At 38.0% G+C, this 17,635-nt stretch overlaps 1 protein-coding gene across 6 annotated transcripts in view; it reads left to right on the top strand.

The window, feature by feature from the left end:
* The window catches only part of CHRM3 (cholinergic receptor muscarinic 3), a 226,495-nt gene that overhangs the window by 140,472 nt on the left and 68,388 nt on the right, over window positions 1–17,635 (top strand). For all 6 annotated transcript variants that reach the window (XR_014509155.1, XM_083432205.1, XM_083432209.1 and 3 more), the window contains one exon: window positions 6,878–7,140. The gene's annotated coding sequence lies outside the window, so the exon portion shown is untranslated. The remainder of the gene's footprint in view (window positions 1–6,877; window positions 7,141–17,635) is intronic.

The following is a 17,635-nucleotide window of genomic DNA, read 5'->3' as shown; positions in this document are numbered from 1 at the left end:
CAGAAGATATAACTTCTGCATATGTTTGGTTTCCTATTTACATTTTGTGCCATAGTTAACAATACAGGATACAAAGTTAATAATACTGGATATAACTTGCTTTTAGCAAGTACAGTATTTCTCTGTTGAGGGGGGGAAATAACACCTGAAGCAGCCTTTGTTAGAGATTCCATTTTGTTGTTGTTATGAGCTTAAAAGGTCTGAAACTCAGAGATGAGTGGCAAGAGGTTCAAACCCATTATTCCATCAGCATGCATTAATATTTAGTTTGTATTTTTTCTGTTTGTGTTTGTTTGCTTTTACAGTTCCATTGCATTATTGTTTAAGAGCTGGCTCAAATGTTTATGGGTTGTTTGCCATTTGGAATTAACAGGTTCAATTCACACACTGTTATTGAAATGGAAATATTTTTTTAAGAGGTACACGTAGGTTGAAAGCATGCATGGAGAGCCACATGTGTTTTATGTAGCATATTTGAGTAGTATGGGTTACAAGGACAGCAAATACCCTTTGCTTTCCAAGTGCAGATTTAATTCACGGTACAAGGGAAAACACCTTACTGCTTGTAGTGCGAGCTGACTTCATTATTTAAAAATCAAAATATGCACACCCTCCCAAATCATTATTTTAGTTTCTAAATGTTTGTGTTTTGTATACAACTCCTGTTTCCAAGATGGGAGCAAATAAGGCACATTCTTCTTACTTTGTACATTGTTTAAAATGCAGTATTTGTACTCCTAGAGAGAGATGTCACAGAAGCGATGCAGTTCAATAAAGCAAATGTGGTTTAATTTAGACAACATGCTTTTGTGATTGGGTGTGATTAAAGTATCATTTTCATCCTGTGAAGTTATTGTCTTTTTTTGGAACATCCTCCTATAAGGAAAGCCAGACTGAATATTACTCATCACGACACACCATATGGTTCTTAGTTGGTAGAATTCAAAAGCTGTTCCAGGGAATCTGTTATAGTCACAGCAGGCTAATGCTGTGGCTAACTAGCTGGCTTCTTTAGTGCAGGCATTGTCCTGTTTTTGCTCTCCAGGGGTCTCACTCATCAGCTCTGAGTTATTTGCAGTGTTGTTCCCAGCAAAGATGTTCCCCAAACAAATGTGTGCTTGCTATGGTACCACTCATTTGTGAGATTTGATGTGATTATGTGAAGTATATACCACCTGATAATGGTATGATAACGTCCTGAAGGTTCTGCAGAATGTGTGTGTGTGTAATATAATATAATATAATATAATAAATATAATATAATATATAATAATTATATTAATTACCTTAGCCCTATTATCCAGGGTTGTACATCTTGCAGTTCCACAAGCAGGAAATTTATTGATCATAAAATTCAACGTCTTGAATATTTCAGGTCCATTTTGTGGTTCTAAGGGAAATTTTGGATATGTTTTGGGGGGAAACTTGCAAATTATGAGAAGCGGCAGTGGTCCCTGGTCACGTGACACTGTTTCTTACCTTTCAATGATTAGCAGAGTTTTGAACAAGTTTATCTGTATGAACAAGTTTATCTGCTTAACTCGAATAATTAGGCTGCAGGATTCTGCCATACCTAGCACAGACTTTGGATAACTTAAGCGTTGTGCAGGACTGTGATTTTTAAAAGATAATTTGATTTGCTTATAACCCAATCACTTTTTAATACATTGCAAATCACTCTTACCCCACCCCCAGGCCAGAACTGTACATCATTTTAATCGAAGTTTTACAGTCAGGGTGACAGCGATTTTGTCAAAGCCATCCACAGCAGGGATTTTAATCTAGGTTTGCTTGAATTTGACCTATATAGATTGTGGTGCAGAGAAACTGTGCTGATGCACCTACTTGAACAAGATAGTCATATGCCAAAAATTGGACATTCTAGCTACTATACAAGCCGCACAGCTTAATTCATAATTTTTCTGTAGTTTGGTACACATTCTTTAGTATCATAATACTTTTGTAACCTCATAGAGTTGCCTTGTTGTTCTCACATCTTCATTGTTCCTAAGTATCAAGTTAACCTTTAAAAATGTGCTTTTAGGTGAATGTTAGCCTTTGTTTTCCTTTTTCTTGGGAGGGGTGGGGATTGCATGACCAGGTTTTTTTTTTTTTTTTTTTTTTGAAGAATGGAGTAGGATCCCAGGAATCATACTTCTTCTTTTCCTCTGGTTACTTTTTGTTAAAGTGTAGGCAATAGTCTCCAGCGGAAGCTGCCTAAGGACGGCTTCTGGATTATCAGCATTACTCAGTGCATTACATAATGTTATTTGTGCTTAAATGATTTAGTGAAATGGGTAAAAGAGATGGAAAAGGAAGTCAGGTTGACTCTGAAATAACAGTTGAAGGGAATTCTCAAGTTAGTAATTCTGGTGGTGCTATAAACTCAGATTATGATTATGATTATTATTTGTTCACATACTTTCTTTTTAAATTTGGCAATGTGTGAGTGTTTTGTTTAGTAACTGTAACACTGGAAAACCTTGTTCTTTTTATTGGGCAATGAAATATTTTCCTTTGCTAAATATCTTCATTAGGTTTCAGCAACTAAATTTTTCACATTAAACATGTAAAGTTGGATAATGTTGGCCACCCCACCCTCTTCGTTACACTTGCAGTAAGTTGAACACATGGAAGTCAGAAGCCACATGTAATTCTATTCCCCTTCCACACATTCAGTGTAGCATGTAATGTGCTATTCTTTATTTTGAGAATGGCTGTATGAATGGCTTATAAGGGATAAGGCAGTCTCTCAACCTGGTCCTAAGCTGTATAGGATCACGTTAACACAAGAGGCCAAACTGCGGGAGGCAGTAGAAGACAGGCGTGCCTGGCCTGCTCTGGTCCATGGGGTCACGAAGAGTCGGACACGACTAAATGACTAAACAACAACACAAGAGGCACTGGCAGCAGTGATTTGTTGTCCAAATGGGTAGCAGGAAGCTTATTTTATCTGGTTATCACACAAGTTATTGCTCTTGTATTTCCCATGGTGCACTGATTCTCCCTTTGCCAGAATAAACCAATGTATCAATTGACCAGGAGTGTGGGGGCAGTGGGGATAAATATGTATGATACTATGCATTTGAGAAGTACTTTGATTTGTCTGTAGCACACTTGCCAAAAAGATTGGGCAGTACTTGTATAAGCCCCAGTCTCTTGTCAGAAGAAGAGCTCTAACAATTTGACTGAACTTGTTTGGATAATTAAACCTTGAAATGGTTTTATTGGATTACACAAATACACACCTTTGATCTGAAAGGAGTTCTGTCATGTCCTCAGTGAAATAATCCAAGTTCCCCCCATGAGTGCACAGATAGTATTTCACATTCTGAAAACATTTAATTAATTTCTTTGCCAAAGTATGTAAGCTATGAAAACACTCAATCAGTTGTTGTTATTGTTTGTTTTCCTTGGCTGCAATCACACTGTTGTTTAAGATGAAAGAAGAGATATCATGCATATCTGTGATTAACTAGACAGTTCAAAGCTACAGGATGAAAAGGATGTTTATCTGTTCTCTGGTAACTACTTACAAATAAAGACACATAATCAACTTAGGATGTATAAACCCAACACAACCATTAACAATGTTTCAAAAGAGGATAGCTGATGTGGCAGCAAGGGGGGGGGGAAGCAAATTAGTCATAGAATCCTTTCTGTTTTGAATATCATATTTGGGGTTTTTTTTTTTTTCATTTATACAAGGCAGGTCTTAGCTTTTGTGCCACTGGTCAGATCCAGCCTCACAGCTCCCCTCAGCCTGCCTCCACATAACACTTTTTCTCCCCACTATTTCCAGGAGGTAGGAGATTCACTCATTTTGATTGTTAAACTGTTCCTATGGATCATGTGAACAATGCTCAGAAATTTCAAATTCACAGTAAAGCCCAGTATGGACAAGCCTGATATTCAGATATTTTATGCTCCCTAGACTTCACTGGTTTATTACTAGAATGGTGATAGGTCCATCCCCCCCAGATTGACGTAATAAAAAACTGGCAATTGTCCCTTCTTGCAGTAGAACAGCCATTTTTAAATTGAAAATATTTCAACAGTGCAAGAGAAATTAGACAACTGTCATTAAATTGCAATGCTACATGAGCTGAAACTAATTTATTTTAAGTGAAAATAAACCTGTTTCTCCTTAACCTGGGGCATGTTGAAATTCCCATTGACATCAGTAGATTTGAGATGTTAATAGCATTTGACTCATTTATTATCTTAAATAATGAGCAAAGAAATATATAGCATCTTGATTTTTTTATTTTTTAAAAAAACCAACTAAGCCGTTGAGAACTATGTACTTCTCTTAGCCTTTTTTGGTATCATCCATATTATTATTTTTTAAAAAACCCAGTTCATTTTAAAGGGCTTTTGTGCTACTTTCCCCACTACTTATAATAGGCTTTGAACTAAGTATAAAGAGTATTGAAAGGTATGTGCTTTTAAATTGAATCTAAGTTAATCTGCAGCTCCATCTCTGTGGATCAGTGAGTGTCAAAACAGCATGCACTGCCAACTGAAATGAAGAGGCAAACACGGTATGCTATGATTAAAAAGACCACCACTTTACTAAGGAAAGTGAAGGATTCTAAGCCAACATGGCCAGTGTAGAGGAGAGTGTGAGGCCTCAGTCTGAGAGGCAAGGGGGACCTTTGATCTCATTGTAAAACAAATTGTGATCAGCATGTTGAATCTTTGTCAATGATTCAGACACTCAAAGAGTCATAATAACTGGCAAGAGTCTGAAAGCAACCAGGATTGTGCCTTTCTTACATTATTTGCATTGCGTTACTAGCTTTTTTTAAAAAAGGAAGATGTATTCTCACTAAACAAATGCACCCATAATGAAGGCCAGCCAGCTTTTTTTCCTGACTTTCAGTTCTATCCCAGGTTTAGCGTTACAATGTGTATTACGGCTTCTTAGTTCTTCACAACTCAGTGTGGTATTTCCATTTACATTGACATATTAAAAAGACCTCTAAAAATTGAAAAACAGAGTTCCAAAGCAATCTACTGAGTTCATGAATGAATAGGGATTTGAACCTACATTTTCTAAATTTTATGCTCTATCCATGAATACATTTTTTTTAAAAAATGGAAGCTCTGTTGGCTTACAATAATTTCCAAGTAATAAAGTTGTTTCGTATGTAATATGCTACTTGAAAAAAATGTGTTTCTTCAAATGTTTGGATCCTTCATTAAAAAATGATGGTTTTAAGATACTTGATGATAGTCCTATTTTGCCCTTTTAATGTAAAACATTGAGTTGGATTTCAGCAGCATGCAAAGACTCTCACTTAAATGTTCAGAATAACTTTTTGTTGTTGTTTAGTCGTTTAGTCGTGTCCAACTCTTCGTGACCCTATGGACCAGGGCATGCCAGGCACTCCTGTCTTCCACTGCCTCCCGCAGTTTGGCCAGACTCATGTTTGTAGCTTCGAGAACACTGTCCAACCATCTCATCCTCTGTTGTCCCTTTCTCCTTGTGCTCTCCATCTTTCCCAACATCAGGGTCTTTTCCAGGGTATCTTCTCTTCTCATGAGGTGGCCAAAGTATTGGAGCCTCAGCTTCACGATCTGTCCTTCCAGTGAGCACTCAGGGCTGATTTCCTTAAGAATGGATACGTTTGATCTTCTTGAAGTCCATGGGACTCTCAAGAGTCCCCTCCAGCACCATAATTCTAAAGCATCAATTCTTCGGCAATCAGCCTTCTTTATGGTCCAGCTCTCACTTCCATACATCACTCCTGGGAAAACCATGGCTTTAACTATACAGACCTTTGTTGGCAAGGTGATGTCTCTGCTTTTTAAGATGCTGTCTATGTTTGCCATCACCTTTCTTCCAAGGAGCAGGCGTCTTTTAATTTCGTGACTGCTGTCACCATCTGCAGTGATCATGGAGCCCAAGAAAGTAAAATCTCTCACTGCCTCCATTTCTTCCCCTTCTATTTGCCAGGAGGTGATGGGACCAGTGGCCATGATCTTTGTTTTTTTGATATTGAGCTTCAGACCATATTTTGCGCTCTCCTCTTTCACCCTCATTAAAAGGTTCTTTAATTCCTCCTCACTTTCTGCCATCAAGGTTGTGTCATCTGCATATGGAAGAGTAAGCATTTGCTTGTACCAGTCTACTTTTAATATGTATTGCAGGGCTCCTCAACATGGTGGCCTCCAGATATTGTTGGATTATAAATCTCACCATCCCTGACCTTTGGCTGTCCTTGCTGGGACTGATGAGAGCTGTACTTCAGCATCTGGAGGGCATCAGGTGGCTTCCTGATGCATTGAATTAAGAGTGTTAAAAATGACTTGTGCAGTGTTAAGATCCTTTTATAAAAAGTCATTGAGAAACTTAGTTATAAATAATTGTGCTTTTAGAAGAACTGCTGCTATCAGGGGGTGGGAATCAGTTGATTCGTCTTCCTTTATGATAATAGTAATTAGATGCAATAAAATGATACGATTCAAGTATTTCCAAGTTTGGAACACAGCAGTTAGTTTTCCAGATATACGCCTCTGTTGGGGAAAAGCCATTCAAAGTCTTAGAATCGGGTATGGGTAATGGGGAACTGCAAAACAGTTGTTGGAATAAAAAGTTTTTATTAAAAGCTTCCTAAAAACGGCATCATATTCCTTTGGCAGGGTTTCCAACTTATTTTGAAAGATTAGTAAGTATGTATTATTCCACTTGAATGATTCAGTTCAGACGGTATCTGAAGACCACTCTGAACTTTTGCTTCCCTGAATATTCAAGTGATTTTTACAGTCAAAGCGTCATTGAACTTTTTAAAAGTACAATATAAATGGCCTTTTCTCTTTCTGTATCATTCTCATCCCTGAAATGCCCTTTTATTTGTATTATTTTCTCTAGATCCTCCCCGTGATCCATGGCTTGAAAGAAAATGTCTGGGACCATCGCCAGTCGCTCCAATCTCCTGCCTCTTGCACTCTGCTGAACTCTAAATTGGTGCCATGTTCTGTGGTACATCGTTATGGTATGGAATGTGTCATGAGGTGTTCATCACTTGGATTAGTTGCCACACTTCTGCCTCTGTCAAAGAGAAGTGCAGAGGCCTAAGGTGGATACGACAGGATTGACTGACTGAATACAGCACCCTGGACTTATTCTCAAAGGTAGGATCACCTTAGGCAACTTTAAACAATGGAAATATGTCTGTAAAATGTTATCACTTGAGTCAGTATGTGATAGTGAGACAATGTCTTTCTCATATTCTAAGGCATTTTGCACCCATTTAAAGAGTTAGCATATGAAATACAGAGATGGATTATTGTGAGATACAAGCATTTTTGGAGCCTTGCCTAAGAAAATAATTGAGAATGGTGGCAGAGAAATGTATCAATATATGCATTTTTGTATAGTTAAGATTGTCACCGTAACTGTATTTATGCTATCATTTAGGGGCAAATAAGGCAAAAAGAAGCAATGGGAATTTAATTTTTTTAAGCAAATAACACAGTTTAATCTTCTGTTTTGAATTAATCCACTTAGCACTTTAAACAGAATTAGAAACAATTATTTAGTATTATGTTAAATGCGTTCTGGCATATTGAAATGCATGATGAAGGGTAGCATTGGAAAGATTCTGCACCCGACCGTAATTTCCAGGGCTGGAAATGTAAAGTTTTTCAATAAATGTCAAGCATTTTATTCCCTGCTGCTGAATTGTCTTTAAATTTGTTTCCCTTAGATGTTCATACCACAATTAAATTAATTTAGATTAGCCAGATAACTATCAGGATATTCTGTGACATTCTGTAGGAATGTATGTAAGGAATTCAGGCTCAGGCAATAAACCAGGTAGACATATTTTAATAGTTTAGTCAGTATTTGAGTTGCAGGGTGGTAAACATTTTCTTGGACACATTCTCATACATGAAAAATTGATTTGTGAATTTGATGTGGTCTTATCCTTTTAAAAGTGTGTAGTTCAATGAGTGCTAGAATTTCCAGACAAGTATTACTGTTGGGTTTATATTCCACATGCTTCCTGCAGAGTGCAGCAAAAATCTCAATAGATCCTAAATGACTGTAGATAAATTTCATTAGTAACAGTCTTCTAGAGGAAACATACATCTAGGCTATGATGGACAAAAACCATAATGCTTTCAGATACGTGTTTTCAGTTATGTCTGTGCAGTCGTGAGTCCTTGATTTCACTTGGCACGGACTACTCCACTGATTTCATTGTGTCAAAAAGAATACTGTTCATTGTCATATTTTTGAGTCATTTGCCTTCTATGGCAGACTGATGTGTGTCATAAAATACTACTCTTTTCATACTGGTGTGTGGTTGTTACTATATATTGCTGAGGAAACTTCTAAGTACAGTGGTACCTCGGGATAAGAACTTAATTCGTTCTGGAGGTCCGTTCTTAACCTGAAACTGTTCTTAACCTGAGGTCCCACTTTAGCTAATGGGGCCTCCTGCTGCCACCGCACAATTTCTGTTCTCATCCTGAAGCAAAGTTCTTAACCTCAGGTACTATTTTTGGGTTAGCGGAGTCTGTAACCTAAAGCATATGTAACCTGAAGCATATGTAACCTGAGGTACCACTGTAATGAAGTTGTTCACATGCTGTTCTTCAGGACACCTGCTTGTCTTATTCCTTGACCAAGAAGTCTCTCCCCACTGCCCAAATGAAACAAGGTAGCTTTAATTCACTGGTCTTTCCTCAACAGCTGGAAATTTTAAGGAGTTGACAATTTATGTCAGGTGTCCTTGAACATCAGTCTCAAACTTAGTTTATATGATATATTTAGTGTTCTAATATTTTATAGATAACAATGTGAGGGTGAAGAAGAAGAAGAACCTGATTTGTTTTGAATCAGACCATTGGTCCTTTTCAGCCCAATATCGTCTGTTTCAACTGGAAGCAGCTCACTGAGGTTTCAGAGAGACTTTCATAGTCTCACTACCCACAATGCTTTTAATTTGAAAATGCCAGGTGTTGAACCTGGGTCAGTTGCATGCAAAACATTTGCTGTGTCAGTGAGCTTTGCCCCTCCATAGTATCACTTAGATGGCTGGTTATGCAGTGTAATGCTTCATTAGATGAATTCCCTACCTGGGATGAACCTGAAGGATGGTTCTAGCCACTCCCGTGACAGCTTCATTCAGTATATCATTTGACAGGGCCCTGAAGTCTTCAAATTGCCTTGCCTTGCCTTTCTTTCTTTTTTCCTTTGTAAAAAGCTTATTGCCACAGAGACACACAATATGATGTGTATTACTGCAAAGACATTAATGAGTTTAAAACAAACTAGCTGTTAAACGAATGATCATGCAGTTCTTGGTCATTAATGCAGGTTATTTATGGATTTGGAAACAGATGCTAACTGACAAATTAAACAGTGGTTATGAACTGAGACTTACGGGGTTAGGAAGTGACCTAGGCTTCCAAGTTTATGCCTTTAATCATTGGATCAATGTTTCTCCTTGTGTAATTATAAATGTAACAGTTCTTCTGGCAGGGTCAATACATTCTGAAAAATAAACCTTAAGTGTCATGGCCAATACTTCACATGGCTATAGCCAATACTTAACTGTGCAGAAGATTTTAGCACTGCTTGTTTGTCTGACTACATAATCACTATTTTTTGGTGTGGGTCATTCCGCTATTTCTGAGTTTAGGTCGATCATCAATAATCTGTGGCAGTTTCTTTATTCCTCTCTGAATGTGTGAATTATTCAATCAGTTATGATTTTGCATTTTACCTATTCAATTCCAGCAGGCAATGTTTTCTCTGTAGTCCAGTTGGCAATCCTTTTGGACTTCAAGATGAAATGTTTTGACAGGCAATTCCCTGCTGTTTATCCAATTTGTACACTATAGATTAGTTGCTTTTCCCATTGACTGAAATTGGGTAGAATAAATCATGTGCTTAACTCTACCATTAATCAATGGCTTTAAAAATTGGTTAACTTTGGCAGGATTGCACCCTTCAGTTGCAATTGTTTACATAAAATGTAAGATTTCCCCCCTTTGCCTAAGGAGAGTGTGTCACATGGCAACTATAGAACTGAGATTTTGCTGGATAAAAGCAGTTCTCCTTGCAGGGCCGACTCAAAACATTTTGGCACCTGGGGCAAATCACAAAATGGCTTTCCCCATGCCAGGGAAGAAGGAGTGAGTGAAGAACTATATCAGGAACAAGGAGGGTAGTAAAGATCTACAAAGGGATCTGCTGTCCCTGTGGATCCGGCTGCCTGATGTGCTCTCCTCTCCTTGCCTCATTGGTGGGCTGGCCATGTCTCTTAAATATGTGAGTTCATTAATAGGAACCTAGGCATTAGTGTTGAGAATAGGAGAAGGGCCGTAGCTTGGTGATGAGAGCATGTTTTACAGACAAAAGGTTCGCATTTCAGTCCCTGACATCTCCAGATAAGGCTGGGGGAAATTCTCTGAAACCCCCTGGAAAATTGCTGTCAGTCAATTCAGATAATACTGAGCTAGATGGTGACAGCTTCCTATGTTGATTCTGTCCAAATGAAATACCAATGTCAAGTTAGCCAAGTCTAGTGCAGGACGACAACACTACTTAATTGAGAGACCTTATTTTTTGCCATCTTTTAGAACTGATCTTCTGGTGCTATTATGATCCCTTTTTTTATTTTACAGCAGTCAGACACAACCATGAACATACAGTCTAATTTGAAAATGGCAGTATTTAGTTCTAAACATTTGAAATTGTAACCTGATTGGAGCATAGTGAATCCGACAAACTTTTTCTTTAGCTGTAATACTAGGTAGCAAACAACTTTAAAACTTGTAGATATTTAAAATAATTGGACACATATAGCGATGTTTATTACTTTTAGAGAATGTTACTCTGAATATAACTGAAATGCGCCAGGTTTTACCCACTTTTTAACACTCTTCCGTCCAACAGATGATGTAAGAAATGTGCAAGAAAATGTTCTTTGGGGTTTTTTTGGCTCTAGATAACAAAGATCCCAACTCACAATTTATACATAACCAAAAATAATACTATTCAGCCTTATTTCCAAAATGGAACAGAGCCTTAAAGTAATTCTGGTAATAATGCCCAATTACTTTGTGCCGTTCTTTGAATCAGCATCAAAAATATTTGCCTTGTGCTTGCAACTCATGACTGTTTTGGCAAACTATTGGCAAGCTATGTCTGTCCTATGAAATTTGCTCCCTTAGAAGGTAGGAGGGAAGGGAGAAGAACAAATAGGAATAAAGCAGTATGCTTTGCTATCTGGTCTGAACAACACTGGATTGCTTTGCCTGAGGGGGAGGGGTGTAGTTTATTTTAATGTGTTTGGCCTAAAGTTCCTTGGAGCTGTATTGGGATGGTGATGGGGAAAAATACTTTCAGAATAATTTTCCATTACCCTAATGGCCAACATATTAAATTAATTGTTACGGAATAGCTTTGGAATGAAAAATGTTGTGTGCTGAAAAGTTAGGGACCTATATCTGTTCATTCCTGCCTGCGGATGTCATTAAGATCTCAAGTGAGCCAAACAGACTGGCAAACATGTCTTCAGTCACAGCAGACTGGCAGCTGTGGGAGAACAAGATTGTGGAGGGTCACAGACATTGTTGTATCGCGCATGTTAGTTTTAACCGATTACACCTCGTGACAAATGTATAATTTTTGTAGTGTTTGGCAGTCTTAAACTCTTTGGGATACTTATGAGACATGCTAATTGCAATGCTCAGAGATCTCTTGCTGGTATCATTTTGTAGCTTTAGGTCATATTGTGTTGTCAGTGAAAGGGTTAGGGAAGCATGAATGAGCACACTGAGATACTTTGCAATTAAAGAAAAGAACTGGTGTGTATGCAGAGTACGTGTTTTCCTTACGTATAGCTGCTGCTTTCAGAGCACATTCCTTGGATACATGCAGTGCCATGATTTTGCTCATTCTGTACCACAGAATGCATGTTTTTATAATCTGAAAAGGTAATTAAACAATCTTTTGCATTGATTCTAAGTGTATAAATGAATTTGCACTCCTTACATGAAAAGGCAGTGTTCAAGAAACATGCCTTGTTATTTGGAGGTATTTGGAGCTTTGAAGGAAACAGCTCAGAGCATGCTCAGAACAGATGCATGATTCTGATACAGATTAAGGTTACCACATGTGAAGCAGTCCTGACTCCAGCCTAATTCGCTACAGTAGCTGTGATGGAAAACCCTGATCACAACAGATGGCGATGGAGCCTTCCTAGTAGGGCTGAATTTCAGGCAGTTCAATCAGGCACATGGCAGGGACGTCTTTGCCATAGCTATACTTTTGGATTAGGATTGGCTGTCTGGTGCAGAGCTGATTAGCCAGAGGGAAAGAAATAGATTGACAGAAATGTTTGCAGGGCTTCTCTCAGTTCAAACAGAAGTATAAGATGTGTATGGGAGATGGAATAGCACATAGCTTTGAGATTTGGAGAGGAAACTCTTTAAAAAATTGCTTAACATTCTCATTGTGTGCACTGTGCTCCAGTAGTCCTAGTGGACCAACCTCCACTGGATACAGATTTGTCAAACCCATAGATGGGGCCAACTGATTAACAATGATTTGTTTATTAATTCCATGAAACACCTGCAGTGAAATATTATACTAAGCTGTTTCTAGATTTTATCCCTTTGCAGTAAACTTCAATAATTAATTATTGCTTCGCAGCTTAAATCTCAGCTACTGCTGTAAGTTGGCAAAACTCCTTCTACTTGTTTAACATAAATATTCCTTTTGATTGGAAGTTAACATTTTCATAAATGGAATAGTCCCTACTGTGTGATACCAATTATAGAAAAAGAAGAATGTATGGATGGGGGATAAAATCTGATGGAAATTTGTACCCGGGTAGTGATTTTCCCTGTTTGCTCCAAATAAATATTTCCCCCTTCCATGTTTTATATTGTACACTGAAGGATGCCTGTAATGTCATTGAATAATACAGCTTCTGTACTTACTATAGAAAAGATTTTGTGCTTGATTAATTATAATGAAATGTGAACCTTTTATAAGTAGCTTAAATAATAATGAAGAATCATCAGCTTTTAAAAGATTGCTGATACTCAGAACCACAACTGTTATATTTTACTATCATTTGCATCTGTTTATATTTTGGCACCGAGTAAATCATTGTCTTAAGAGTAGTGTCTTCCTCCCTGCCTTACTCCCTGTCCTTACTGCTACCATCCCAGCCTCCTTCTCACAAATTTCACATTGTCGAATGCTTTGCCCTTCAACGAACTTCCTTTGCCAAGCTGACACCCACTAGCTGACCTCCAAAGGTCAGCCCTATAAGGACTGAAAGGTAGTAATCCTGTAGGGAGGCACTGGTCCCACACGAGATCTAACAGTTGGGGAAAGTCCAGAAATTGATACAGAATTTCTCAGAGGGTTACAAGAATGCCTCAGTGCAATTGCGAGTGCACATATGGTGTCATACATTGCAGTGACTCTTCTTTGACAGCATCTGAATCTAGTGAATGAACTCAGTTGGCACTTTGGGGTAGAGATGCTTTTGAAAGCATCTTGATTGAGAAATGTGGTGTAGTATAGCTTTCTGTAGTGGTACACAAAGCATATCAGCTGAATTGTTTGATATTAACCTATTATAGTATGAGGACTTATTTGTGATGTAAGAAATCTAAACCAGAAGTTTTGACTGTCACAGAATAAAACAATTTTATTTTGGTTATAATACATGCATATCTGTATCTGCTGCCACAGTTCTGTTTGCTCTTAACTTTGGACTTTAGTTGTCACATTTTAAAAAATACAAAATAAGCCTCCTTTCTACTCTCCTAAAAGGTTTTTTTTAAAGAAAATGAAGCAATACTGTTTATAATGCACAACTAACTGGGGGGAAAACACTATATCTAGGTTCCAGCCACTTACTCCAAAATTTAGCCAAGTTAATGGGCTTGCTCATCTACATGTTCCAAAGATTGCAATCTTTTCTTACACCCTGGTCACTGATCTAAAATTATTGGTAAGATTCCATTTGTCTTTTCCTCACTTACAGAGTCACTGTCTAGAGTACCTAATATTCCAAGGATTCTTGATGATTCTTGTGACACCTTCCTTTTGTATGATTTCAAGTCCATTCCCACTGCTAATTGCACTGTTTAGTAGAATAAAATACAACATGTTAAATGTTGTGTGATGTTACTCTCATTGAAGATGTGCATACCCTGCCTAAAATGTCATCATATAGTCAGGGAAAGAATGCTGTCATAATTGCAGTTATATTTATCCTGACACATAGCATAGAGCAGTCAGAGACACTGCTATTCTCAGTGCTTGATTTTCCACTTGCTGTTTTGACAGCGAGCCTAGTCATGGTTTCCTATGTTTGTGAGTCTTTGTTCTTATTTATTTTTCAGTACTGTATAGTAATCACAAACTTCTTTTTAAAGTTTTGTCAGGCGTTATTATGTGGTGTTATTTTTAAAGAAACCCTAATTAATGAAAAGTGTGCATAGTATGTAAAAAATAGACTCTTTACAATATCTATCAACTCTCCCTGCATTTGCCCCTGTATCTATATTGTCATTTTTATCCTTCTGTTAGTTTTGCAACCATTTTGTCATTGATAAATGCAGGGGAAAGTCCAAATGGCCAAATCCTTTCTAAGAAAATGCGTTTACAAGATCTGCAGCAGAACACTAGATTTTTGTGACTTGTTCACCAGAAGACAAATTGTTCAGGATATATCTATGGCCAATATTGCTTAGAAATGTGAGAGTTATTTTGGAGTTTTGTTTGTTGGAAATGCAGCAACATGTATTGAACATTTTATAATGAATCTTTACTTACATCAGCTTTCCCCATTTCTCCCTCATTTTGCTTTGTCCTATTTGTATCCAGTTGTCCAAATACATGATCATCTAAAGCTGGCCCAGTAGAATGTTATTATGTTCTTAGAATATACCTAGTTTCTTACTGGGGAAAACTCCACTTGAATCCCAAACTATCCCCTCAATTAGACATTAAATGGTGAAAGAACAAAATCGTGCATATCACTTCTTAAATATTTGTAGCATGTATATTATGACAAACATGTTAGTCACATGGTTGTGTTCTAGGAGCCCAGGAACTAACATTATTGCTTTCAGGCTTGGCTATCACAGCATCAGCACTTCAGAAACACACTAGATATAGTGAGTTCCACAAAAACTTTGGCTGCAATTCTGAACTAACTGGGAGCTTGTCCCATTGAACTCAATATGATTTACTTTTGAATAGAAATGTATAGGGATTGCAGATTTAGTTCTATTATACCTTTGTGCAGAACACAATAAGGGCACTCCAGGTCATACTAGAAAAGTCCAGTGAGTCTATTAAGCTATAAGCCTCTTACAGTTCATATAGGAATATTGAAAATATGACTGTAGATAGCGAAAAGGGCAGTTGATCACAGATTGTTTTCAGTGATCAAGCTAGGCCAGCCCAAGACATTTTGTTGCCTGAGTTGCAGGATACAATGGTGCCCTGCCTCACAACTGCATGCAGAATGATGGAATGGCAAATTGATTTTTCTTTAGTACTGACATTGGGACAACATCTGCCACCACACCTGGGAGCAACAGGCTAGCTAGCCCAAGATATATAGAACAGCCTAGTGCAGAAGACTCAGAGAAAATGGTGAGGGCATTGTGCCAGCTACCACCTGAGGCAGTTGTCTCACATTCCCTAATGATAGGGCCAGCCCTGCAACAACATGGTAGAAATTTTTAAAACAGGCATACTACCCAAATGAAAGCATGTATAAACAATGGAAGGTGAAGTTTCCTGGGCATACCTTTTGTACCACAGGTATGTAATTTGCTCTCACCCCCTCCCAAGAGGTGGGTGGGGTTTGCTACACCGCGTGGGTTTACCTGGCCAGGTGCCACCCACCTTGCTGCAGGACAATGGGCTGCCGGCTGGAAGTGGGGTGAGGGCCAGGAAAAAGGTTGGTGCTCTCCATCTCAGACTCTTCACTTGGTTTTCCTTCCAGATTCACCCACCCAACCCTCCCTAAAATATAGTCTTCTTTTGCAGGCTAACCTTTTTATACATTAGCGATTATTGTTTGGTTATTGTTTCCAATGGAGTGGAAATCATTTTATACATTCATGCATGTGAACCATGCAAAATGACTTTTTACATGAATAATGAATAAAGGTGTATGTTTTCTCATAGTCTAAATGGATTTCCATGAAATGTGGCTAATTAATACATTTTCAGTTATGAAATATATTTATTAGTTGTGCTGAAAACATATACTGGGTTTTTTTAAATGAAAATTTTATCGTATATACTCAGTATTTTCTGTTAGTAACACTCAATGATACATTAGTGTTGAAGTGAACAAAGTTGGCTTTTCTTTGAAGATGCATTACAAGGGAGTCTTATGAACAAGAACCTTTTGTAGCTCAACAGTATGTAATCAAACCCAAATTCTTGTTCTTAAACTAAAAAGGAAAGCTTTCTATTTAGCTTGGTAGTTTGAGAGCCAGTAGAAAAAGTAGCTGACAGAATTGGCATAGCAGCTGATCTGTATTGAAGGAAGCAGTGATTGGTATATTGGCAGAAATGCCAGATCCAGTTGCTTGAAGTACTTTGGCTTTCTGAATATCTGCTCCTGCATTCTGTAGGGAGGACAGCCAGTTTAGTAGGCTGGCAGAGGAGCGCTATGTCCCCCATTAATCTTGTGTTTTCTGTGCTTACTTTTCCACAATAAGCCTTTTCCTCTTCCTCTTCTTGCATTGTGTGTTCCCTAAGCAATCATTTCCTGCATCTGATGTGCACAGAGAACAGGGCACGACCAAATCACGTACGAAAGGAAACATTTAGTTTGGGAGAAGTGAAAATGCTTTTCCTATTAATAATAACCGTAACTTTCAATGTGATAAGATTTGGATTGCAAATGACGATGGTTCCCAAAATAGCATTAATAAGGGCAACTTAATAAGCGCAATAAGTGATAGAATGCATGAGGGGAGCAAGGATGGAACAAGCTGTTTCATGCTTTCATGCCTGTGTTTTATTGCATGTGTGAGCGTTTCTACCACACTGAATGATTTTGAACAATATAGTAATTCTATAGTGTGTCATTTTTATGTTTCTTGGCATCATTCTGCCAGTATGGCCTCCCCATATGAAAAGTGCTCTGGCAGTAATTTATAACTACACAGTTTGTGTGCTTTCCTCTGCATTGTGTGTCTCCATTCCCCACACCCCACATTTCCAGCACCATAGAAATGTGAAGAAGAAAGGGGGACATGACATTTCAGGGAAACACACACGGAGAGGAGGGGGCCAGACCAGATGAGTTGAGATGTCCTAGCTATGCTTAAGATGGAAAATTATAGTCCATATCAAAAGATTCATAGATGGATGTCTACCCAAATTCCCCTAGAAACCCTCCATTTTCCACCTTACTTTGGCAACCTGCTGAGAAGGACTTGGAGTTGAAATATATAATACTAAACCCAAATCTCCCATTCTGTCTCTTTAAAAGATTCCATAAATTCCAGACAATATAATATAGTTTTCATATGATTCTAAGAGGTCTTATCTTTTCTCGCAATATAGCTAGTCGATAAAGCATTCAAGTGGATTATTTGCTTTCAGCAGCAAAAA

The sequence above is a fragment of the Podarcis tiliguerta genome (assembly GCF_965153285.1).
Source record: "Podarcis tiliguerta genome assembly, chromosome: 3".
NCBI classification, from domain to species: Eukaryota; Metazoa; Chordata; class Lepidosauria; order Squamata; family Lacertidae; genus Podarcis; species Podarcis tiliguerta.
Note: the sequence above shows the minus strand (reverse complement) of the source record. Positions and strands in the feature narration are given on the sequence as shown.